The 25,212-nt window shown below is 43.7% G+C and overlaps 1 protein-coding gene across 3 annotated transcripts in view; it reads left to right on the forward strand.

The window, feature by feature from the left end:
* The window catches only part of FAM222B (family with sequence similarity 222 member B), a 297,231-nt gene continuing 272,019 nt past the window's right edge, over positions 1-25,212 (forward strand). For 2 of the 3 annotated variants that reach the window (XM_077480403.1, XM_077480401.1), the window contains exon 1: positions 1-70. The gene's annotated coding sequence lies outside the window, so the exon portion shown is untranslated. The remainder of the gene's footprint in view (positions 71-25,212) is intronic. The other variant, XM_077480402.1, reaches the window with a different exon arrangement.

Consider the following 25,212-nt stretch of genomic DNA (forward strand, 5'->3'; position numbering starts at 1 on the left):
CTGAGCCCGGCCCTGCAGTGTGTTAGTCGGGGATCAGTCTGTTCATGGTTGCACGGTGGAAGAATCCCGGGTAAGTTGGTGACAGCTGAGCTTGTGTGTGCGGAGACATATGTGATGGGGACAGAGGAGGGGTGGACAGGACAGATCCTGTATGGAGGTCAGTGTGTACAATGATCCATACTGTCACCTTTATGTCATCCACAATCACAGCTGTACCTTCCGTGCAGGCGATCACCCGGGAGAAGGAGCAGACAGCCTGTGATCCGGGGCGGCAGGCTCCCTCCTCCTCCTCCTTCTGGGTGATGATTGATGAGATCTGCAGAGGGATGATGTGTGATCACCTGTCATCCCCATCCCCTGCATCCATCTGCATTGTGCCTGCTACAGGAGGACCCGGCATTCCTTTGTAGAGATCCTCAGCTGTATACATGTGTGCCAGGTGCTGCAGTCCTCCATCTATGAAGGGTCATCCCTCCCCTGTCACAGCAGGCTGGCTGCATTATTATTATTATTGCCTCCTTTGTACTGATGATGAGGCTTCTTAATGCAGCTGCTGTGATCACCAGCTCTTCATTATGGGATGTGTGGATCACTCTCCTAATGACCTTCCTATAAGAGATCAGTACTCTATACAAGGTGATCATGTGACTGCACTGCTCCTATATGATGTATACTTACATCTGCTGTCTAGATGAGAATTATTGGTTATCATCAGCTGTGTACAGGGCAGAGTTAGTCACTGTGGCGCTCCATTGTCCTGATCCATAGTCATCATTGGAAGGACATGATTTAGAAGAGAACCTCCCCAGAGAGACGTAGCTTTGTAATAAAGAAATGCTTCATGGAATGTTGGAGATGAGGATTAGGACTGGCTCACACCAGCTGCAGTTTTAAACTGTATCCAGAATGCATGTACAGTAATTGCCATGTGTTTCTATGAACCTTTGGGTGCTGCAGCAACGGCCAGCTGGTGACTGGTTCAAAAGTCACACTGCAGATATTTGCAAGCGCATCACGGATCAACAAAATAGTGTCCCAAACTGAATTTTTATCGCCTGATCACATCACAAAGTAGTGCAATGTTTCATAGCCACGCAATGCCCCTTCATCAGTCACATGCCTGATGAGGGGGGACTCTGCGTGGCTCCAAAACTTTGCACCATTTTTTGATGTGATCATGCAATAAACTAAATCAGTTTGGACGCTCGTTTGTTGATCCATGGTGCGCCGGAAAATATCTGCATTGGGACTTTTGGACCAGTCTCCAGCTGACCGTTGCTGCAGCACCCAAATCTTTTTTTTTAAGTTTTATCCAGAAACGTGTGCAATGGGAATATGGAGTATTACCTAGGAACCTTAGTTCACACCAGTTTGTTAATTTCTAGCGCTTTCCAAAAAATAAAAAAAAAATAAAAGGGGAATTTTTTTTTTCTCCTGCAACATGTCAAAATGCATGTAAATGTAATTAAGAGAGCATAGTCCTAAGATTTTTTTAAGTGTCAAAATAAAAAAAAAAAAGAGGAAAAGGAAAGCACTCTATTGCATTGAAATCACAAAAAACATGCATGCAAAAACGCACTCCAAATGCTGAAAAGGTGATGTGAGTAAGTCCTTGGGGCCCTTAACCTGGTAAGTGGACAGCCTCCTATGCTGGAGGGAAGATCCTGGCATCAGGTCATGTAGTTCAATTGTCATGATGAGTCATGTCATGTGCTGTTGACATCCAAAGTATTATGCCACGCCCCTTTCAGGTTTTTCCTAGAAGTAACTCTTATGATGCTGGCGAGGTGCTGTCCTTTTAAAGGCGAAGTTCACCTTTAGCAAAATAATAATGCACGCACATATTTTTGCAGGTAAAAAAAAAGTGTTTTTTTGGGGTTTTTTTCAGTAGACTGCAAAGTATTGCATTCATGGTCAGCAGATCTCCTGTACAGTCTCCCTCCAGCCTTCTGCCTATACCTCTGCACTGGCTTTCAGTTCAGTTGTAGTTTATTATTTGACAGATCCCTGTGAATGAATGATGTGCCCATGCAGAACCCTGCCAGTTTTAAAATCTGACAGGGGCTGGGGGCGAGAGGAACCCCCACCTGCTGTCACAGGGAGGGGGGTTGAGGTGGATGCATGAATATGTTGCACCCGATATACAGATCTAACATGTTCAAAAGGTGAACTTTTATACTTTAAAGGAGAAGCACAGCCAAAGCTCATTTGGCTGTACTTCTCCTGAGGATCACAGGACTGCAGTTCATTGTGCACACCTCTGACCCGTTTTCAGCAGGCAGTCAGTCCATTCTTAACCACTACAATACAGGGCACTTCCACCCCCTTCCTTCCCAGCCCAATTTTCAGCTTTCATCGCTCTAGCGCTTTCAATAACAATTGCGCGGTCATGCTACACTGTACCCAAATGAAATGGTTATCATTTTGTTCGCATAAATAGAGCTTTATTTTGGTGTTATTTATTCACGACTCCGTTTTTTATTTTTTGCGATATAAGCGGAAATTTGGAAAAAAAACAATATTTTCTTTTTTCTATTTGAAAAGAAATCCAATAAAATCTAATTTTGTCATAAATTTAAGCCAAAATGTATTCTGCTACATGTTTTTGGTAAAAAAAATTCCGTTAAGTGTATAATAATTGGTTTGTGTGCTCAGGGACATATGTACGCAAATGATCATGTACATATGTGTGCAGGTGATCACGTACATATGTGTGCAGATAATCATTGGGACATGTGATTTTAGTGGGACATATGTGGGGGACATGTTTTTATTATTGGGGACATGTGTGTTTTGGGGACATGTGTGGGGACTGTGTTTGTACTGTGTGGTGTGTTGTGTGTTGACACTAGACTGATGATCAGTGAGTAAAAAGCTGTAAAAAACAGCTCATACTCACTGATCATCAGCCGGCTGCAGCGTTCTGCTCTCCTCTCCTCAGCGATGACTTCCATGTGAGGAGAGGAGAGCCGATTGCCTAGAAACCGGCTGTTTGTTTACATCACATGACGGCCGTGATTGGACACGGCCGTCATGTGATCAGGAGGGCCAATCACAGAGCCCTCCTGCCGATCTGAGATGTGCCGTGTCCGGGTGACACGGGCACATCGGGATCGCGCCGCTGCGCGGGCACGCGCGCGGGATCCCGCTACTTCTGAAGGACGTTCCTGAACGGCCTATCAGGAGTAGACGGCTCCCACCCGGCCGTATATATATGCATTGGCCGGGTGGGAAGTGGTTAAATAAGATCATGATACTGGAGGCAATATCCGCCCACATGCCTGGACCAGCATCCTGCTCAGCCTCTCAGCGAGCCGCTGGTCCCGCCCCTGCCCCCTGCACAGTCCAGCACTCCAGTGAGCGAGGAAGGACAGAGCAGAGAGCAGTGACTGACAGTCACCAGCTCTTTGTTTGGGGAGCTGTGAGAACCGAGCGATCAGCTGTGTTTGATCGCTCAATTCTTGTTATAGCCGGCCAGGACAGATGCAGCATCGAACCAATGCTGCATCCACCTACGTAAGTCTCAAGCCCATACACATTGTCAGATTTTCTGCTGATTTTTTTCCTTCAGATTTACCAAAGCCATGTAGTGCAAGGGACTGCCTGATTGCATACAAATTGAAACTCCTAAGGTTTGACCTCATATTATATGGTTTTGGTAAATCTGAAGGAAAAAATCAGCAGAAAATCTGATAGTGTGTATGGGGCTTAAATCTGCAAAACCTCCAAATGCCATACTTCTCTCATAATAAACCACCTCAATATCATATTGCACCCCCTCTTCATTACCAGGCCATTTTTAGTTCTAGTCCCATCATAGTTTGACTGACAATTACGCACTCAAACAACGCTGTACCCAAATTAATGTTTTATTCTTTGAGACAAAGGGAATTGATCAAAACTGGAGTAGCTGTGCATGGCAATCAATCATTGAAATGACGATTCGGAAGTCATTGATGAGATTTCCAGTGTCATGCAATTGTATGCGACTGAAGTCACATCTGTAATCACACTAGTGTTAACGAAGCCTAAGAAAGCTCATTGGATTGTCATTTTTCTGTTTATCATTTGATGCATGTGACAGATATAGTCTATTTTTATTTTTCACAATCCTGTCATGTGGATCTGATTTGTGTTGGTCCTTGCTTGCCATACCAACTGTTAAAGATTTTATAGTTTTTTGTTTTGTAAAAAATTTCTTTGATGGCCACTAATAATTTGGTGGATCCTGGTGGTATTTTGGTTGCATTATCTTGCCTAGATTAGAAATGAGCAGATTCGTTTTGTTGTTTTACTGGACCAGAAATTATCATGCCTTAAGAGGCCACCTACTTGTGCAAACACACAGAATGTTCTTTTACAGTCTTTTTTCCCCAGCCATTTAATATGTAACAATGCAGTAATAAATATTATTATATTTAAGTTTGCTGTGGATAATACTCAGGGGTACCTATGGTGTGTGCCATGTATAATATTCAAGACTTTTTGGTCTACCATGTATAATGCTTAAAGCAGAACTAAACTCTCTGAATCAACATTAACTATTTTTAATCATTTTAGCCATAAATAGTTTACTTGTTTTAAACTTGTTCTTTTTTACATTTCTTTGGTTGCTTCCTGGTTTCTGGCCAAAATGATGTCATACATCCCAGGAGTCTTCACAGGCATTTTTTCTTTCATCTGGAGGGGCCTTCTTAGCCAAGTACACTCTCCTGCCTGCATGCCTGAGCTAAGGACAGATGGATATACAGGAAGTAAATAGTACATGAATCCTCTGACCTTACTCAAAATGGCTGCTGCTAGAAATGCTAGGTTGGTGTGATTTCTCATCAAAATCATGAACGAATGGGTGTGTTTGCTCTAAGTATTAAAAATGAATTTAAATAGCAGTTTCAGTTTGTAGTGCTAGATACAGTTAATTTCCACTTTAAGGCTATATATGGGGTCTGCCATGGATAATACTCAAGGTTACGTATGGGGGGTCTACTATGGATAATACTCAAGGCTACTTGTGGGGTTTTCTAAAGATGGTACTCAAGGCTACTTACAGTATAGGGCTCTGCCATAGATAATGCTCAAGGCTACTTATGGGGCCTGCCATGGATAATACGCAAGGCTGTATATGGAGGTGTGCTATGGACAATACTCAAGGCTACATATGGGGTCTGCCATTGATAATGCTCAAGGCTAAATATAGGGTCTGCCATGGATAATACTTAAGGTTACTTGTGGGGTCTTCTATAGATAGTACTCAAGCCTACTTACAGTATAGAGGTCTGCCATGGATAATACTCAAGGCTGCATATGGGGGTCTGCTATGGATAATACTCAAGACTACTTGTGGGGGCTCCCATAGATTATACTCAAGGCTACTTATTGGATAACACTCAAGGCTATGTATGGGGATTGGACATGGATAGCACTGAAGGCTACTTGTATGGTCTGCTATGGATTAAACCAGTGGTTCTCAACTCCTGTCCTCAGGACCCACTAATAGACCTAACTATTTTAATACTGTGATTATTGTAATGCTTTCACTATACATTACATATCTATGTATCTTTTTACCTTTTTTATTATTACTTGAAAATGTGCGTAGAGACCCATTATGTATAAATTGGAATATAATGGAACAATTGTTTAGAATCCAACTATAGCTCAAACATGTTATTCACATTCTGGTGTTCCTCCTCCACTTTATCCAAAATTAATCATTTTATTTAGTTTTCAATGGAACTTAAACCCGATTTTAATGTCATCTGCATCCTACTTCCTGTCAGGACAGGAAGTGATGGGAAATCTCTCCACCAGTGACCTATCCTAAAATAGGAATGTAAAGATAGGTTAGATTAATGTATTCATTGCTGGGGTGCCCCTGTAGTGTCATATCTTGCTTCCCATCGTAGAATGCTCTGGAAATGACATTGCGGCCATAAATTTCACCCTGCGCATGCGACATGCATTCCAAAGGATTTGTGGCAATGCAGACCACTGAAACCATCAGATAATTGCCTTCCCGAGCCACGGTTACCCGCTGTCTCTCCGCCGCTCTCTACTCCGTCTGAAGTTTAACGTCACTTCCATGACATTATCTGACGGTTTCATTGAAGTGCATTGCTGCAAATACTTTGGAACGCATGGCGCAAGTGTTTGAAACCCATCGCGCATGCGCAGTGTGAAATTTCTTTTTGCAACGTCACTTCCGGAGCATTCTACGATGGGGAGCAAAATATGACACTACACCCCCCGCACACACCTTTTTATGTACTGATTACACAAGGACAGGTAGTGAGAATAAAATCTACCTAAGGAAGTCACAGGCTGAAATTAACACCTAACCAAAATTTTTACTCTTCCCAATTCGATCCAAAACTAAATAAAAAAAGATGTGTGGCTGGAGTTAGGCTTACAATTATAACACTGAATTGTTAGCAAAAAAGATTTGTTTTATTAGATGTTCTGTAGGGAATAAATCCTCTGTCTAGCATTGATCTCCAGCCGGGGTGAAGATATTATGTCATGCGGTTTTCCTATTGGAAGCTCAGCAGAATGTGTTTTTTTTTTTTTTTTTTTTATTACGAGTCAGGATGTTACTTTGCAGTATAAGCGTCATGTGATGACCCTGAGCTAATTTCTATGTCTGAGAGAAAGACAAATGGATCTGTTGCACGAAGCTAGGCCTTGTTCACCCCGACAATAGCATACATGTGTTTAGAGGACATTTCTAAATGCATATACGAGGTGTGTCTAAAAGGTTTGGTGAATGGTATCAGAAAACAAACAAAACACAAGATACAAACAAATTACCTTTATCGGCCTTCAAAATAATCGCCATCCTTCACAACACACCTTTGGCAAGGTTCATAAAGCTTCTGGAAACTTTCAGGAAAGGCCTCTTTAGGAATCAATTGCAGAACCGTTGGTATACGTTCTTGAATTGCCGCCACATCCGCAAAACGTGCGCCTTTCATGATTTCCTGACCTTTTGCAGGCGACTCTTTTTGGGTCGCGGGGAACACGGTGGACGCCATTCCATCGATTGCCGCTTGGATTCCAGATCAAACTGGTAGCACCAGGTCTCATCCCCTGTGACGATGGTCTGCAGAAAGGATGGATCCTGGTCATCCATGGTAATGAAATCTCCAGAGGTTTCCTTCCCTTTTGCTTTCTGTTCCTCTGTCAGCTTGTGCGGCACAAACCAGGAACAGATCTTCCGCATACCCAAATTTTTGTTGACGATTATGCACACCGCGTCCTTGTTAATGCCCATTCCTCCCCCACCAATCCTAGTCAATCTCCGATCTCGTACCAGAATTTGTTGCACTCTCTCGATCATGTCTGGGGTTCTGCTTGTTGACAGCTGATTCGATCGTGGCTAATCTTTTTTTCATTTTTTTTTTTTCCTTTTGCCAAAGCTTTTGAACCAGTCGTAAACTAATTTTCTGCTCACAGCTTTCGTCACGTACATGTGCACCAACATTTCATGCTTCTCTAGCTGTTTTCCCATTTTGTAGCAGAACTTGATGTTCATTCGTTGCTTCATTGACCCTACTTCTCACACTGACTGCATTTGATTGCCCGCAGCGGGTTTACCCTGATGGTTACGTGTACTCCACGCGAGGTGGCGCTTCTCAACGTGTCTCTGGATAGCCATGTGCATGCCCATGCACCTGGCCCATGTTGCCATTGAGATATCGGACCATTCACCAAACTTTTTAGACACACCTTGTTAACGCATGTATTCTTAACTGGTTTAATTCTCCCCACATTAATGTGTTCAGATCAGCTATGCTTACAGAAAATAGAATTCTGTGAAATCCCAGGGCAGATTAGCTATTCTGAACAAATTTGAACCCACGTAAAAACGCAAGTACATTTAAATGCAGGAGAACTCAATTTGGGAAGCATATGTTTTTGTTTTTTTTTCTAAACTGTCCAAACAATTTTGGATTAGCCCTTACCACTGACAAATTTCATAAATTGACAGCAGCAGGAGTGTTGGTGAAACAGGACCAGGTCCCACACGGTAGGTGTTCCTGGGGAAGGACATCGTGCTGATCTTCCCTAGCTGGAAGGAACCCAGGACCCATGTGGAATACATGACTATTGGTTTCTGCTATTACTTTCACCGGCTGTTGTGGATGCAGAAAAAGCAAATTAAACATGATCTGTGGTCTATTAGCTTCAGTGAAGTGCAGGGTAGACATGTTTCATGAAACCTGTGACTAAAAAAAAGTATTCACGTAGCAGGCTATTGGTTCCCTTTATGATAGCAATAAAGTTTGCATGAAAAAAAAGGGTAATAAAATTGAAAAATATCCCAAAGCACTAAAAAAAAAAAAAAAAAAATTTGAGCCTCCCTTATGTATATGTATATAAACGCACACCTCATACATACAAAAACATTGGTTGCGTCACACGTAACACATATTGCAGTGTCAGAGTGAGAGCAATAAATTTAGGGCCATTATTCATTGTTAACTCTAAACTGATGAGCTGTAAGAGTTTTTAAAGCAGTGCCTATGGAATTTGTGAGTATTTTAAAGCTTGACATGTTGGGTACCTATTTACTTGGTGCAACCTGTTCTTTTATATTTTACAAAAAATTGGGTAATATATTGTGTTTGTTTGTACTAAAATTAAAGCGGTTGTAAAGGCTGGACTGAATGCATTCCCTACATTAAGGTTAAAAATATCCCTCTATACTGTACCCTCACCCCCCCATACTTACCTGAGTCCTTTCTTGAACCAGCGGTGTGTCTGTTTGAGCGGCTTTCTCTTCTTTCTCACTGAGACATCAGTGGGAGCCATTGACTCCAGCTGCTGTCAATCAACATCTGTGTGCAGAGAGCTGGAGGGGTTGGGAGGACAAGTGAAGCCATGCTGTGCTGTCCGTGTGTGTGGATGCAGACAGCATGGCTCAGGAGTGGCCTGGCAGGTGTGCCCCCAAAGGAAGTGGCTTCCTATGGGGGCACACTGAGAAAAGGAGGAGCCAGGAGTGTCCGTGGGGTAACCTTTTTTTTTAAAATTGTGACGCTCTACCCTCCTTTTCACCTTAGTGTACTTTTTACTGAAATTTATGTTTGATAAATCTTTGTGCTGATATCGTGTGACATAAGAAGTTAAGTGCACAAAACGCAAAAACAGCTCTGGCAGCGAAAAGGGTAAATGCAGGAGGCTAGTGTGAATGTAGTCTACGCAGTAGGTCATTGCAGAGGTTTCCCTTCACTTCTTGTCCCATAGCCAAACAGGAGTTAAGAGGAAATCCCTGAAAATTGAGGGAATTCCTTGGGGACCCCCAGGTCACCAGGACAAGTGTCCCCCATTGGAAGATTTTCCCTCTATTACTTTTCTGCAGACAACTCAAAATTTGTGATTTTCTTTTACTTTCAATGATAATGGTAAGCAGGACAAATGGAGGGTGAATCTCCCCAATGGGGGCACAGACCGCAATAAAAAGTGACAGCTCTCTAATCCCTCTCCACTCTATCCAAAACTTAAAAAAAAACAAAAAAATTAAAAAGGGAGGTACGCCCACCCCACGAAAAATCAAACGTTTTTATATATGGACACTTGCCTGTCCAGTGAGCCCACGATGTTGACACCCCGGCCGATCTTCGGATTGGCTGTCGGGTGCAGCTGCCACCATTGCTGGTAAGGGGTCCCTACTGCGCATGCCCACTGCGCTTTCTAATTGGCCCGGTAGCAGAGGAAGGAGGAGGGGGGCCAAGCTTCGGCGCGGCACCATTTCTGGAAGTGGGGGAATGGTACCTGTCAAAAATAGCCCCCCCCCCGAAAGATGCCAAACGTGGCACCGGAGGGGTGGAAGGAGGCGAGTAAGCAGAAGTTTCACTTTTGGGTGGAACTCCGCTTTAGGTGAATGCTCAAACAGGGTACTAGTTTTCATAAATTGGCTCATTTTCTTTGTTGATGTTGAAAATATAGATGGAAGATAGGATGTTTGGTGAGATGAATAAAATATGTGTAGCCAAAACTTTTTATGAGGGTTTTATATACACACCTGTATGTACTAAAAAAAAAATCCATAGGCTACCATTACTGACCTCCTTCATGAAAATGTACTAGTACATGGTTGTCTCTGTGTTCAGTATTTTAGGTTACTGACTGGAACAGGTTTGTTGCAGGTGAAGCCAAAGCAAAATCTGTATACTTGGTTTGCATACTTGTTTTGGAGTCAGTGAAAGTAAGGTCTCATTCACTAAACCTGCAGATACTTGGGGCTACGATCCCAGCTGTTCCAATTGGTGATGGCAACAGATGTCCGACCCTGGACGCTTGTGCCCGGGGGGGGGGGAATCATCTGTCCCAACCACAGGTAACCACTGGATGTCTGGAAAAATGTGAACACCTGCTTACAGCTGTGGAGAACACCAACTCCATTTAGTCTGTCTTTGAGTTTTACAGGCTGAACGGCTGCTGTTAATTGGGATACCTCAGTCATCCACGGTTCTCTTGCCGCACCATAGCCAAGGGATGTTTTGAATAGGGCATAGTCAGTGACCACTGAATCATTATTAAAATGCCAGACAGCATTTTTGAAGAGGTCAGCCATGGCAGTCTATGATTTCCTTCGGTACAGGCTTTCTTTACAGTTTAGAGATCTGGTGGAAACCAAATAGCGTATATACTCGAGTATAGGCCGACCCGAATATGAGCTGAGGCACCTAATTTTACCACAAAAAAACTGGAAAAACTTATTGATTCGAGTATAAGCCTAGGGTGGGAAATGCAGCAGCTACCGGTAAAAAAACAAAAGGAAGAAAACAAATTCAGCCACCACATCTAAGGATTGGTAAGCTGTACTATAACAAATTTTAGTTTTTGGGTTAAACACCGCTTTAAGTAAAAGCTCTATCCCCATCCCTTATGAATAGTGAATAATGTTCCTCCTTCATTCTCAAATATTGGTCAGTTAAGGCTAGGAAGCCTCTCTTAGACACATGCCAAGTTTTCATTAGCCAAGGCTTCCTGTCACTATACTGTAACTCAAGAGATCACTTTTACTAGAAATCTTTCCAACACTGGCTTGCTTTGTGTGGCTATGGCATCTGATCTAGTTAGCATAAAACGAAAGCTAGCCCGTCCATTTGGGTAGTGGTTGAATAATACATAACAAATGACCCAAAAATAGAAAGTATTATTTTGAATATTATGTGAATTGTCTGTGTCCATCATAGCTGTAAGAGAATTTGTGGGCCTGTATATATCCTGCCAGTGCATTATATAAAGCTTACCAGTTCCTGGTAATGAGATGTCCCGCTGTGTCAGATCGCCGTGCAGCCGTGGTAATGATGTCCCGCTTCCTATGACACACGGCACAATGATTCCTAGCATTGGATCACGGTGCTGTCCATCACAAGAGGAGGCAGGACATCATTATGCGGCTGCACGACAATCTGACACAGCATGGGAGGGAGGGGAACCTCACAGGGGTGCCAGGCCGATTCATAAGCGTCACCCAGTGACACGGCCCCGTCCCTTTTTCTCCTCTATTTCGGACATTTTTTCACTCACTCGAGTATAAGCCGAGGTGTTTTTTTTTAGCCAAAAAAATGGGCTGAAAAACTCGGCTTATACTCAATTATATACGGTAGATATTTTATTCAGACCGTTCCTGTTATGGCCAAACATAATCAAAAGCTACTTTGCAGTAGGAAGGTTTAATTATAATGGACGTCCCACTTTCACTAATCCTGCTTATTAATTAAAAAGAAAAGTTCCCTTTTTAATATATATTTATAACCTCTAATGAGGTTAGTGGCTGTGCCATACTCCTAAGAAGCCCCCTGCAGATTTGATAATTGTTTGCTATACTGGCTGCTGTGATTATATATTGATTTCTGCCCACTAGTGTTACCGGTCCAGCATGCAGATTTGCAGTCCTAGAGGTGGATTTGGCATTTGGTTACAAGGCCTCAGCAAAACTCTGACTTGAAGGACCTGGACTTCTTACCCATGTAGGCCTCAGACCCCACTGCTAGAAATGTGATTCTAGTGAAGCACCCAAAAAAACAGAACAATAAGAAGTCTACTATTATCATCTCATGTAACCACAAAACATCAGAATATTGACGCTGAACTCCGAGATGATAAAATGGATGCAAATTATTGCAGCACTGTATTCATTAATACCAGTAAATTGAGCTTTTTACATTTCAAGCAGTGTAAGTACCTGAATTGGATTAGATATTAGCCACTTGCAATCCCCTGAACGATCAAGCTCAGACTGGGAGAGGGAGAAGCAACTGAGCACTGCAATGCGCTTCAATTCAGGAAACCGCTTTTATTGTAGCATGCTAGTGGTGTCGGCCTGCAATAGAGAGTGCAGGATCTCCAAGTGGGCAACTTTGCAACAGTTTCTGTTTCTTTAAAGTAATTGTAAACGCAAATAATATTTTTTTTTCTTTTAAATTAACAGGTTTATACTTAACTGCTCTGTCCAATGGAATTGCACAAAGCGGCTCAGAACATGCTCTTTTCAGATCCCCCCCCCCCCCACCACTCCCCACTGGTGCTCCTAGCTCCTTCTCTTCTCAGTGGTACCCCATAGGAAAACGCTACTTAGGGGACCCATCTGCACGGTAGACACAGACAGCGGGACTCTGCCCCGTCCCCCACTCCCTTGTCACTGGCTTTTATTGACAGCAGTGCCCAAGACCCCAAGAAGTGAGGGGAGAGAAGAGCTGCAGACGTTCACAGCACTGGATAAAATGAGGGCTAAACTTTCTAAACAATGGGCCAGTTTATTGTCCTTGAGACTTTAGGGGGGCTGGACTGTGGCTATTGGAAGTGGGGGAAAAAGATAATGCCCCATCGTTTTTCACCGGGAGTAGTTGTATACCATCAGTGAGAGGAATTGTGCCCCACCGTTGGTGTCATGGGGGGGGGAATTGTGCCCCACTTTTGGTGTCATTCAGAGGCATAGTGCCCCAAGGGCTAGATAAAAGCAAGCAAAGGCCCGCAGTTTGGAGACTACTGGTCTAGGGCATGTATTATAAGGTAATATACTTGAGCTGGTCATACACTAGTAGATTTCCGAACAAATGTTTTTATGGAAAATCTCATTGCATCCAATGATCTGACAAATGTCATTTAAAAGTACTTCAAATTGTTATTTGCTTTTATCATTTAAGTTTGGAATGAATGGACTTTCCTGAACAAAAACTGCATATGCTGTTAGAAATTAGTTCAGGAAATATTTTCCATACTGATTCTTCAACTTTTCTTGTCATTGTAGTCGAAAACGAGTATTATTGATTATAAAATTGAACAAATGTTTTTGAAATTAAAACTTTTAAAAAATTTCAAAACAAAATTCTACTAGTGTATGGCAAGCTTTCCCATGTTCTTTGCTCTCGCAGACATCCTTCAGGGCTTTAAAACCAGTCCAGTAAATGATCATATTCATCATTCCCCAGGCGAGATGAGTGGTGAAAAGAGAAGTGCGAAAAAAAAATATATATATATATATATATATATATATATATATATATATATATATATATATATATATATATTATTCGCCTAGATGGCTGCAGCATCGATCCAATGCTGCAACTGTCCCCCTCTGGCTCCAAGACCGAGTACCTTTGTTCTGAGCACAGGTTGATGACTGTCAAGTCACCGCTCTCTGCTTTGCCCCTGCAACGTTCACTGGAGAGCCGGACTGTGGAGTGCACCTGACTCTGGCTCTCAGCTACCCTGTTTCCCCTAAAATAAGACCTAGCGTGATTGTCGGTGTTGGCTGCAATATAAGCCCTACCACCCAAATAAGCCCTACTCTGTTTCCTCAAAAATAAGCCCTATCCTGAAAAGAAGACCTACAAGGACTTTAACTAGGGCTTATTTGGGGGTAGGGCTTTTATTGCAGCTATCACCGACAATCACACTAGGTCTTATTTTAGGGGAAACAGGGTATGTGCTGAGAGGCTGAGCCAGCTGCCGGTCCAGACATTTGGGAAGATCCCAACATTATTGTTTGGATCCCTGCAAGGCCTGGACCGGCTCTGACATCAGCCAACCGTGGCCTTTTAGCCCTCTATCGGTTTAATCTGGGTCAGAGGAGTGCATAACTAAGTGCACTCATGTGACCCACAGGAAAAGTATGTCCAAAAGTGCTTTGGCCATGCTTCTCCCCGAACCCTTGCCAGCACTAAGGTGCTCTATTGTATATGTTACATGTTCTTTTTTTGTTCCCAGCAGTTCTGCTTTAAGAAAATCTTTATACAGTGAGGCATGATGCCGAACACTGAATAATAAATGGATTTAATGACAGTAAAAAAGCTTTTATACTGCTACAGAGGGCCAGTGGCACGCTTCATGGGTACGGTTCTGTAACAGAAGGAAGCATTCCATCTTCAGTGTCATGTGCCACACAACCAATGAAGGGCATTATAAATCAAGAGCCTTGTGCTAATTAACAGGAATTAGACAGATGCCTGTGTTGAGGATCTGAGCTTGGTGCCGGATCAATGCCCTTGTTGCATATTATTGCAGTCTTTATGCTGTCTCATGCTGCAGTCCAGTGTATGAATAAACATCAGTCTCCTTTACTTCTGAAAATCACATTATAGCAGGCGCGAATTAGTCTTCCATCTCACACCATTCGCTAGCTGACATTCTGAGACTCTTTGTTGGCTCTTGTAGTCTCCATTGTATAATACATTTACATACATTGCACTTTATATTCATGTAAGGACCAACTGTCTTCCCCGAGATGGTCTATGGCTCCAGCTAAGTGTGATCCCATGTGGATTTCCTATTGTACATCCTGTACATCAGAAATTTGGATTCTGAGTTGGTAAATGATATTTGTGTATACAAGCCGTATGCTGTCACTTGAATACCAGCCTGCAACACTCCATTACCAGACCATTTTTCCGAAAAACACAAGTGTGGCACTGGATCAATTTGGGTTATGGTACTTTAACATATTAAAGTGAGTAGTGCACGCCTAGATCTCAGCAGCAGCACAGGCTTTCATTTCAATTGTTGATTGTCTTTTCACGTAGTTGTGAACAAGTGTTTTTTATTTTAAAATAAATTATGGGTTAAGTGTATTAAGTATATATTTATTGAATGAAAGCAGGTTATTTCCTATGAATTTGACTTGGAATCAAGGAGTAGCAGCATGAGGAACTAGTCAGCTGTGCTGCAGCAATGATCAATGAGGAAAGAACAGAGTTGACAAAGAGATGAGCTCATTATTGTGCTGATTCTCCATTCACTGTACAGTCGCAGGCTTGATGGAAGAAAGAAAAATCAGTGCTTCTCAAAATCGTCCTGGCTAGTTCTTTACAAGAATGTATAGCTGTTATACTACCAACTGCCAACGCTCTCCTCCAATCCCTACACTGGCTCCCAATCACCCAGCGAATTAAATTCAAAATACTAACCACAGCATATTCACACAAACTCTGCCCCAAGCTACATCACCAATTTGGCTCCAAATATCACCCAAATTGTCCACTCCGCTCTTCTCAAGACCTCCTACTCTCAAGCTCTCTTGTCTCCTCCAATGCTCGTCTCCAGGATTTCTCCAGAGCCTCTCCCATCCTCTGGAACTCGCTACCTCCACTGGTCCGGCTATCCCCTACTCTTGCTACCTTCAGGCGATCCCTGAAAACCCATCTCTTCAGGGAAGCCTATCATGTCTCCAACTAATCTCCTACCACTTCCATCAGCTCATTCCCCACAGCTTAACCTTTTGTACCACCTGCCCCACCCTATTAGATTGTAAGCTCTCCTGAGCAGGGCCCTCTTAATCCTATTGTATTGTAACTGTTTTGTCTCCTTTTACATTGTAAAGCGCTGCATAAATTGTTGGCACTATATAAATCCTGAATAATAATAAGACTAGGGAATACAAAATAAGTGTAAAGGGCACCCAACAAGATACTATTAAAACTCTAACGTGCCTTGCACAATACTAAGAAAAAGCTTGCCACAATTGATTTATAGCATTGACTTTATTGGGTATGGCCTGCATTTTCTTCTAAGGTTCAGGCTATTCAGCATGCACGCATACTGGCAACTACATGTAACTGGCAGTCGCATAAATTAAAATTAGAGGCCGTCAGCAAATAGGATGTTCCTCCTGTGTCAGATTGATTGCAAAACCTTCATGTTTTATTGGCATGTACCTTTAATTCTTGGTAAATGCGGTCTAAAAATATGCAGCACAATTACATATATAGCCGAGTTAGAATTGTTAAATGAGAATCGGTATATTGATTAAACCTGCCTGGTTTTAGCCCGGAGATATTGAGACTGTTTACTGAATACTGCATGCTTTCATTAGCTTGAAAGGAGCCGTCTCTGTGGTGTAAAACAAAGCGCGCACCTTTCAGTGAAAATGAGAGAAATTTCAGACAGCCGCATGTTGTGAAGTTTTATTGCTGGCTCTGGAGAAGTCAATAAATAATCACAATCTCTATTTAAAATCTTATGTGTGGAACGGTTAGTTGCTGGTGGGAGAGCTGAGAATTTGAACTGAAGGAATTTATAAGAGGGAACCTGCTATGCCAAACACCTGTGTTAATCCTATATAACATTTATATGAACCTTTCATTCTACTGTCCTCTGTGGACGTCATTGGTGCTGGGGAAGCCGAGTCATTTTTTTTCCTATGCTAATCACTCCACCTAATGGTTTCCCAAAAGTGTACCAGTTGTCTGCACACAGAGGAAGCCGGGAGAAAAGTCAATCTGTGCTGGGACAACGATCTAAACAAAAAGGTATGCAATGCCTAGGCATCATTTTTGACAATCTTTACCAAAACCGCCTTCAAGGGCATGTTGCTTCCTCTCTCCCTTCTGGAATCTGACATGCTTCCACATAGTAGAAGATAGGCCTCGCAACATCCTGCAATTCAGTACAGTGTGATTTATCATTTGATTTAGGGCTCAATCCTATGTACAGTGCATCCAGAAAGTATTTACGGCGCTTCACTTTTTGCACATTTTGTTATGTTGCAGCCTTATTCCAGAATGGTTTAAATTCATTATTTTCCTCAAAATTCTACAAAAAATACCCCATATTGACAACGTGAAAGAAGTTTGTTTGAAATCTTTGCAAATTTAATAAAAAAAACAACACGTACAATCCCATGTACATAAGTATTCACAGCCTTTACTTAATACTTTGTTGAAGCACAGTGGGCACCAATTAAAGCGTCAAGTCATTTTGAGTGATGCTACAAGCTTGGCAAAGCTATTTCTGGGCAGTTTCTCCCATTCTTCTTTGCAGGACCTCTTAAGCTCCATCAGGTTGGATGTGAAGCATCGTGATGCAGACATTTTCTCTCCAGGGATGTTCAATCGGGGTTCAAGTCTGGGCTTTGCCTGGGCCACTTATGGACATTCACAGAGATGTCCCGTTGTTATCTTGGCTTAGGGTCGTTGTCCTGTTGGAAGATGAACTCTGACCATCGAGTTCTTGGTCACCTCCCTAAGGCCCTTCTCCCCCACTAGCTCAGTTTGGCTGGATGGCCCACTCTAGGAAGAGTCCTGGTGATTTCAAACGTCTTCAATTTATGGATGATGGAGGCCACTGTGCTCATTGGGACCTTCAATGCTGCAGAAATGTTCTCAAATCTCCTTTCGGGACAACCTTGGAGAGAGTGCAGCTCCGCCCATTTTCCAGGAAACACATGCAGCCTTTAAATCCCTCCTTTTCTGCAATCTAGATCGACCAAAATTCCCCCTCCCCTCCCCCTCTGTATGTTGGGGGTTCGCTGGGGGGTCTTTCTTCTTCTTTGGCCCTCCTAGCATTGGGTAATGGCGGCCTTTCTGATGTGGGGCTTTTCTTAAAGCGCACCAAATACTAAGAGTGGTGAGTTCCAACATGATGTATAACATGGATAAGATGTGAGTGCATAGACTGTACGTTATTGTGTAAATAGGTTTACAAATTTATATATATATTTTTTCTTTCTATACCATATAGAAGCTCCTGAAGAAGCGATCTCATAATCGCGAAACATGTTGAGCAGAGCATTTAACGCTTTTTAATCAACGGGACAAGTGGACACCCCACCATGCTATGTCATACCCCAGTGGAGGCATTTTCAAAGTAGAACTTAAGACTCCACAGGAAGGACTACAAAGTGGCATTTTTGGTGTTTTGAATGTTACCCCTGGGTCCCTTTTTTCTTTTTCTTCTCTCCTTTTCTTTTTTTTCACTTAGATGTTTATTGTCTTTTTCTTATAAGTTATATGAAACCCCCTTTTATCTATGTGCATAAATTTTGTTATAATTTTATACGTGCCTATAAATTCCATCTCATTGTTTCCTGAAAAAAACGTTTTCCGTTATCATCTTGGCTTAGGGTCGTTGTCCTGTTGGAAGATGAACTCTGAATGACCAAGAGGTTCTTGGTCACCTCCCTAAGGCCTTTCTCCCCCACTTCTGGTGTCCTGGTGGTTCCAAACGTCTTCAATTTACAGATGATGGAGGCCACTGTGCTCATTGGGACCGTCAATGCTGCAAAAATGTTCTCAAATCGTATTTTGGGACAACCTTGGAGAGAGTGCAGCTCTGCCCATTTTCCAGGAAACACATGCAGCCTTTAAATCCCTCCTTTTCCACCATGGCTTCAGTTATTGTTTTCTCCGCCATGGTGGAAGCGCATGCTGGAACCATTGAACTGTGCTCTCTCCAAGGTGGAGGGAGAAGGCTTACCTTTTGTGGAGTTGTGCAGTGACCATCCCAGCACCCCCCAGTTAGGGCAGGGAGTGTTCTGTAGTCCCCAGTCTCTCCAGCTCAGGGGATGCAAGGGCCCGCAGGAGGCGTTGTGTGCCCGGGGTCCACTGGCGTGGCCGGGAGTGTCTCGCATGACGGCTATGGGTCCCGGCCCGTGTGTGACGTCATGTCTGTTGACGTGGCTTCCTGCGGGGGGTGTGGCACAAGTGGTTCCAAGCAGCTGGAACATAGAGACTAGGGGACAGGTCTGTCGACCGGCGCTTCCGGTTTCGGCCCTTGTTGATGCCTTGACCAGGTGATTCAAGAACCAGATGGTTTTTCTCAGTACCCCACTGCTCTCTGCTAGCATGGAGAGACCAACGGCTATGGTGGAAGCAGGCACCGGTCAGGCCCAGGTAAGAGGGGTACAGTGGTGCCTTTATTCTTGTGCATATGGGCCTAATTTTGTGGTTGATTTTGGGATCCTTCCTGCAGGGCGCCTGTGGCTGCACAGCCAGAGGTTACTCTGTTCGGACTCTGCAGTTTGGACTTGGTGGTTGCTGTGGGGATTGCTCAGGGCACTGTTTTATTCTGTCTGATGGGGGTCATTCTGTCTGGTGGGGGTCTAGTTGTACACTAACGGTTGGAAATTTGTGTCCGGGGCCCTTAGGTGAGTTTCATTTTTTTTCTCATTGCAGGAAAAAGCTTTAGGAAAATCCAAGCATTAAAACCCACCAAGTCAGAGAAAATGTCCTTCCTGCAAGAACCCCCTCAGAGATTCATGGCAGAAGGCAATGTGCAGGTCCTGTATTAAGGACTTGGTTGAAGAGGAAACATCCCAGCATTACAAGGACTTGTTCTCTTCAGTACGGGAACTTACAAACCTGTTGCGTTTGGTCAAGTCCATGATGGTACAGAGCCCAACAGGCCAGGTTGAGCCCCAGCATCCACCATCCAGCCCGTGGGCATCCACCTCATTGACACCCACCTCTAGAGTAGTAGAGGTCATGGACTAAGGGTATGAGGGGGCAAGTACTCTTCCCTCCCTCAGGAATTCAGATGAGGAAGACGAAAGCGTAGCCTCTAGGAACAAACTACCTTTGTAGGCAGTGGATGACCTTCTGAGAGTGAAATACACTACCCTGTCGGTTCATGATAAAATCCAAGGACTGGATGGCACCAAACATAGAGTGCTCCCAGTCCATAGAATCCTCTCGGACACAGTAAAGAAAGAATGGATGGACCCTGAGAGAGGCCCCTTCTTTTCCAAGACCCTTAGGAGAAGGTTTCTTTTCCAAGATAAGGAGTCGGAGGTATGGAATAAGAAACCTGACTTCAGTCTGGCAGCTCCAATTCAGAGCTCTGCAGTTCCGACTTTCATACTCCCCCAGAATCTTTACAAAGATGGTGGAAGCCCTGGAGCCTCTGAGGCTAAGAGGGATTTCAGTGATTCCATATCTGGATGACCTGTTTTTCACGATCTCCAAAGAACAGATCTTGAACTATCTTCAGATGTCTTGGGCTCACCTCAAGAACTTAGAGTAGCTCCTGAATCTAGAAAACTTTTTCTGCCACAGGAGAAGATGAAGAAGATCCAATCTCCGTTTCAGTCCGATCAGCCATGGCAATCTTAGGCCTTCTCACGGCATCGATCCCAGCTATTAAGTGGGCCAGATTATATTCCAGACCTCTCCACATGAATATCTTACAAAGATGGTTGCACCAGGAGTCGCTAGAAAAACAGATCAAACTTACCTCAAACATAAAATGGGGACTCTGGTGGGGGAGGAATTCATCCAACCTGGCAAAAGGTCTCTCCTGGGTTTTTCCCCTAGACAAGCGTCTAACAGATGCAAGTCCTTGGGGCTGGGGAGCCCACCTGGACGGCCAAACCCCTCAGGGGGCCTGGTACAAAGTGGAAGCCCGAAACTCCTCAAATTGGAGGAAACTGAAGGCCATTTTCTTGGTCTCCTAGCCTTTCAACAAGTTGTAAACGGGCAACACGTTCAGGTTCTCTCAGACAATACAACTGCAGTAGCTTATGTATTGAAACAAGGAGAAAATAGGAGCAGAGGACTACTGGAACTGGCCAGTCAGCTACTTCCCTGGGCAGAACAGAATGTGGCCTCATTGTCAGCAGTCCATCTGAAGGGATCCCAGCAGACCTACTAAGCAGGAGAGTGGTGGAAGCAGAGTGATGTCTGAACCAAGAAGTTTTCTTGATGATCTCCGAAACTTGGGGGCAACCTCAAATAGATCTGTTTGTCAGCCAAAAAAAAAATCAAAAGTAAAGAAGTTCATCTCATTACACTGAGAAGACCAGGCAGTAAGCATAGATGCTTTTATCCATCCGTGGCATTAGCAGCTGTGCTACGCCCCCCCTTCCCCCCCTTTCCCCTGATACCACTGGTTCTACGGAAATTCAGGGAGGAAAATACCATTCTGATCCTGGTCACTCCCTTCTGGCCGAAAAGACCCTGGTTCATTACACTACTAAACCTGGCTGCAGAACCTCCATGGAAGCTGCCACCTAGAAAGAACCTGCTAACGTACCACCCAAAAAGCAGACCGGCTACATCTAACTGCCTGGTTTCTGAAGAAGACGTCATGAAAGCCAAGGGATAAATTAGTGAAGACCCTACTTTCCAGTAGAAAGGAGGTAACTTAGGCCATATACCTGAAAGTTTGGAAAAAGTTAAATTCCTGGTGCACTTCTAAGGACCTTCAGATCAAAAGTTTAGTGTCAGTCTTAGAATTTCTCCATGACGGAATGGAGAAGGGGCTGGCAGCCAGTACCCTGAAAACCCAGGTGGAGGCTCGATCTGGTCTTTTTGAGAAGACTCTATCCAGAGACGTCTTCATTTCAAGATTTTTGAAGACACTTGCACGAATTAGGCCAGTAGCCCTTAAAGTTTTTCCCAGTTGGAATTTGTCAGTTGTTTTACAGAGTCTCACGGGGAAGCAACCTTACAAAACGTAGTTCTTAAAACAATTTTTCTGGTAGCCATCACACCAGCAAGAGTCCGCGAGCTTCAGGCCCTGGCAATGACAGAACCATTTCTAAAAGTTTTTTCAGACTGGGTAAGTCTTCAAACAGATCCATCATTTCTGCCTAATGTTTCTTCAACTTTTCACCGTTCAAAGGAAAAAGTCTTGCCTACTTTCTCCTCAGCTCCTGCCAATCCAGGAGAAGAACCTTTCCACACATTGGATGTGAGAAGATGCCTGCTACACATTCTAACACCCACCAATAAATTCAGAAAGTCAAAAGCACTCTTTGTGATAGTCTCAGGCTCACGTGAAGGGGAGAAAGCGTATAAAAGCACGCTGGACAGATGGCTTAGATGGGCAATCACGGAGGCATTCAAAGCTAAGGGAGAATTACCCCCATCAGGTATTTCCGCTCATTCTGCGAGATCAACGGCAGTTTCCTGGGCCGAAATTATAGGTTGGATTTACTGTCCACCACAGATCAAGCCTTCGGCAGGCAGTAGTCCCAACTTAGGGTAAGTTTCTCGGTTATCCCTCCCCATGGTTGTCCTGAAAGGTGATTTGAGAAAGACTTACACACATATAAAGTGCAGCGCTAAGGTACAACTACACTTAAACTTTAGTGTAAATAAAAATGTGAAAAAATAGAACAGTGGTGAAAAGTCCAAACAATATATATGAATGTCCACTGATCTCTATTCAAATTCAGAGGGTCTGGTCGTCCAGCATCCAAAAGCACGGTCAATCTTGCATCAAACTGATATAACGTATCAAACAGATGGGTACTCTTACCATGTATGTTGGACACCTCTACCCTACGGAAATGCGTCCTACGAGCTCAGAACGGCTGTGGTAGCCAAGGCCACTGGGCATCCAGCTGAATCCAATCCCCCTCCGAATGGATCCAATCATTATCCACTACCATCAGAGGTCCACGATTCCAAATTACAGGTGGATCAACAGCCTGGGACTCAGATTTTCAAGGCTTGGTCAGGGATGACTCAGCAAAAGCCTATCCCACAGACCATGCTTTCAATCTTTGCTCTTTTACAGAGCTGTGGTCGATAACAGAATCTTTAGGATCCAATCGTTTTTGGGTTAAGGTTAATTGTCTGTCTAAACTGCTCCTAATATGTGTATGAATGTGAGTTAGGGACATCCGATTGTAAGCTCCTTGAGGGCATATATCTATATATATATATATATATATATATATATATATATATATATATATATATATATATATATTTGCTGGCAGCAAGTACCTGCATCAATCATTGTTCATACACGTTAATGTAATGTTTACGCGTGTACTTTAGATATTGACTCTATTGGCCACCATTACTGCTCAGTGCCCACAATGTAGCCACCCACGCCATTGCACACTATTGTTTACTTGTCTGCCCCTTTTATGTGCAGCATGGCTTCAGCTTTCATAATCAGCCAAGGTCATTCTGCGCATGCTGACTCATTCAGGATAGTGACAGCAGCCAACTAAGGAAGAATTCCAGGTCTTTTTTTATTTTATTTTTTACATAGTTACATTGGCCCAGGCTGATCCCCTGGAAGCTGGAAATCACTGAAGTAGATACTGCTACTGCTTTCAGTTGCCTTCATGTACTGCACCAATCGGCTACACTCCGAAAGCAGGATGTTGGCCGCTTTTTATTCATTTTTTTATTTCTCTGGCACTGGCCTCTGTCAAATGTAACCTTGTACACTGTGGCATATGTGTGAATTTGAAATATTTGTCTATTCAGGCCATCATTGTGTTGGGGAAAGGAGACTTGGCTCCAAGACAAATGTTCGGAATGTCACCTCATGCAGGAAATATTTCTGTTCTTCATTATTCTATCACTCTCCTAAGGCATATGTCATAGATGTTACAACAATGCAATCTTAGGCATTGCAATGAGTAAAGTATCAATGCATTTCCTAAAACAGGGGTGCACAGAATAAATCAAAGTCAAGGAGATCATTATCGATGTGAAAGGCTTATGAAAAATATTAGAAAGGAACCCATAAATCCAAAGAGTAACCTCAATTTCTCTAGTCATCTTCCAGGACGGCACACCTGAGATGACGAGTCCCAACTGACAGGAAATGCAATCAACAAGATTCAAAAGGCCCCTCCCTTCCCACTCTCCCTCAGCTATTGATTGTGATTCCCACAGGGTGGCAGCAAATTTTTAATTTTTATCCTTAGGCTAAGGTCTGGGAAGGAGGTCTCCCCCTGGGAAGTCAGAAAAAGTGGTCAGTGGAGGCCGCAGGATCTGACAGAGCTTAGCTCTTTCCAGGGGGGATATTTCCCCCTTTCGTAATATTGTCTCAGGGAGAGGGTGGCTGGATAGCCCCATGGACCTTTTGAGGCAAACACCTTCCTGAATCCAGACTCCAAGCTTAGCATTGTGGGAGCCGGCGTCATTCGGCTCAGTGTGTGCATGTACGGACAAGGACCCTGGCATGGACGGCGCACTTGTATGACGTCATTTCCGCCGGCTTCTAGACAGCGCGGCAGATATAAAGTGGTAACGGAGCGGGGGACTGCGGTCCCAGGTTCCCGCCAGCCTTTCCAGAGCGATCCACCTATTGGCGATCCACTAGAAGAATGGAGATGGAGGACAGACCGAAAATAGCAGCATCAGAGATCACCACAGGGGGTGAGTGACTCGGCTGGTGGGGGGAAGGATTTGGGGTGGCTCTATTCCCCCCCCCCCCACAGGACACCCCCATAGGGCAAAAGCCTCCTGGCAGACACTGACAGGGTGTTTCTCTTTTTTTCTTTCAGGAACGGATTTCACTGATCAGGGGTCAGCCAGTAAATCTAGAAGAACCACAGCTAAAACTAAACGCTGTAGTAATTGTAATGAAAATCCCGCCAGATCACGCTAAGCCCTTTTGCTTTAGATACATTTATAGATTAGCAGGAAAGGAGCCTGCACAGGCTATGAAGGAATGTCGGGAGCTACAGGCGGAGATGCTAGCGACCCTCCAGTCATTTAAAGCTTCAGTGGAGAAGCGGCAAGAGGCCCCTTCCACTAGGGAGAGTTCCCCTTCTCAGGATGGAACCCTGGCAAGCCACACTGAGGGGTCCCAGGCTTTGGTCCCAGATTCTGATGAGGAAGGGGCAGAGGTCTCGGACCAGTACTCTCGAGAGGAAGGAGAAAATTCTGACCTAGACACTGAACCTGAGACAAGCCAGGGAGGACATCTCTTTGCATCAGAAGATATGGAGGGTCTCCTCAAGGCTGTCTATGCCTCTGAGGGTTTTCAGATACCCAGGTCTCAGCACAAGATAAGCTATACAGGGGACTTGGCAGACCTCAGGCAAAATCTTTCCCAGTACACCAGTCTCTTAAGGATATTATCCTTAGAGAATGGAAAGAACCAGAGTGGAAGGTTTTAAGATTAAAGGCCTGGAAGTGTAAATGTTTTTTTTAAAGCAGAGGAAGTAGAAAAATTCTTTAAAAAACTACGTTTGGATGCTTCCCTAGCACAAGTTTCCAAACGTTCGTATCT

This window comes from Lithobates pipiens, unplaced genomic scaffold (genome assembly GCF_037356315.1).
Source record: "Lithobates pipiens isolate NorthernLeopardFrog02 unplaced genomic scaffold, aLitPip1_a1.2 Scaffold_16, whole genome shotgun sequence".
NCBI lineage: Eukaryota > Metazoa > Chordata > Amphibia > Anura > Ranidae > Lithobates > Lithobates pipiens.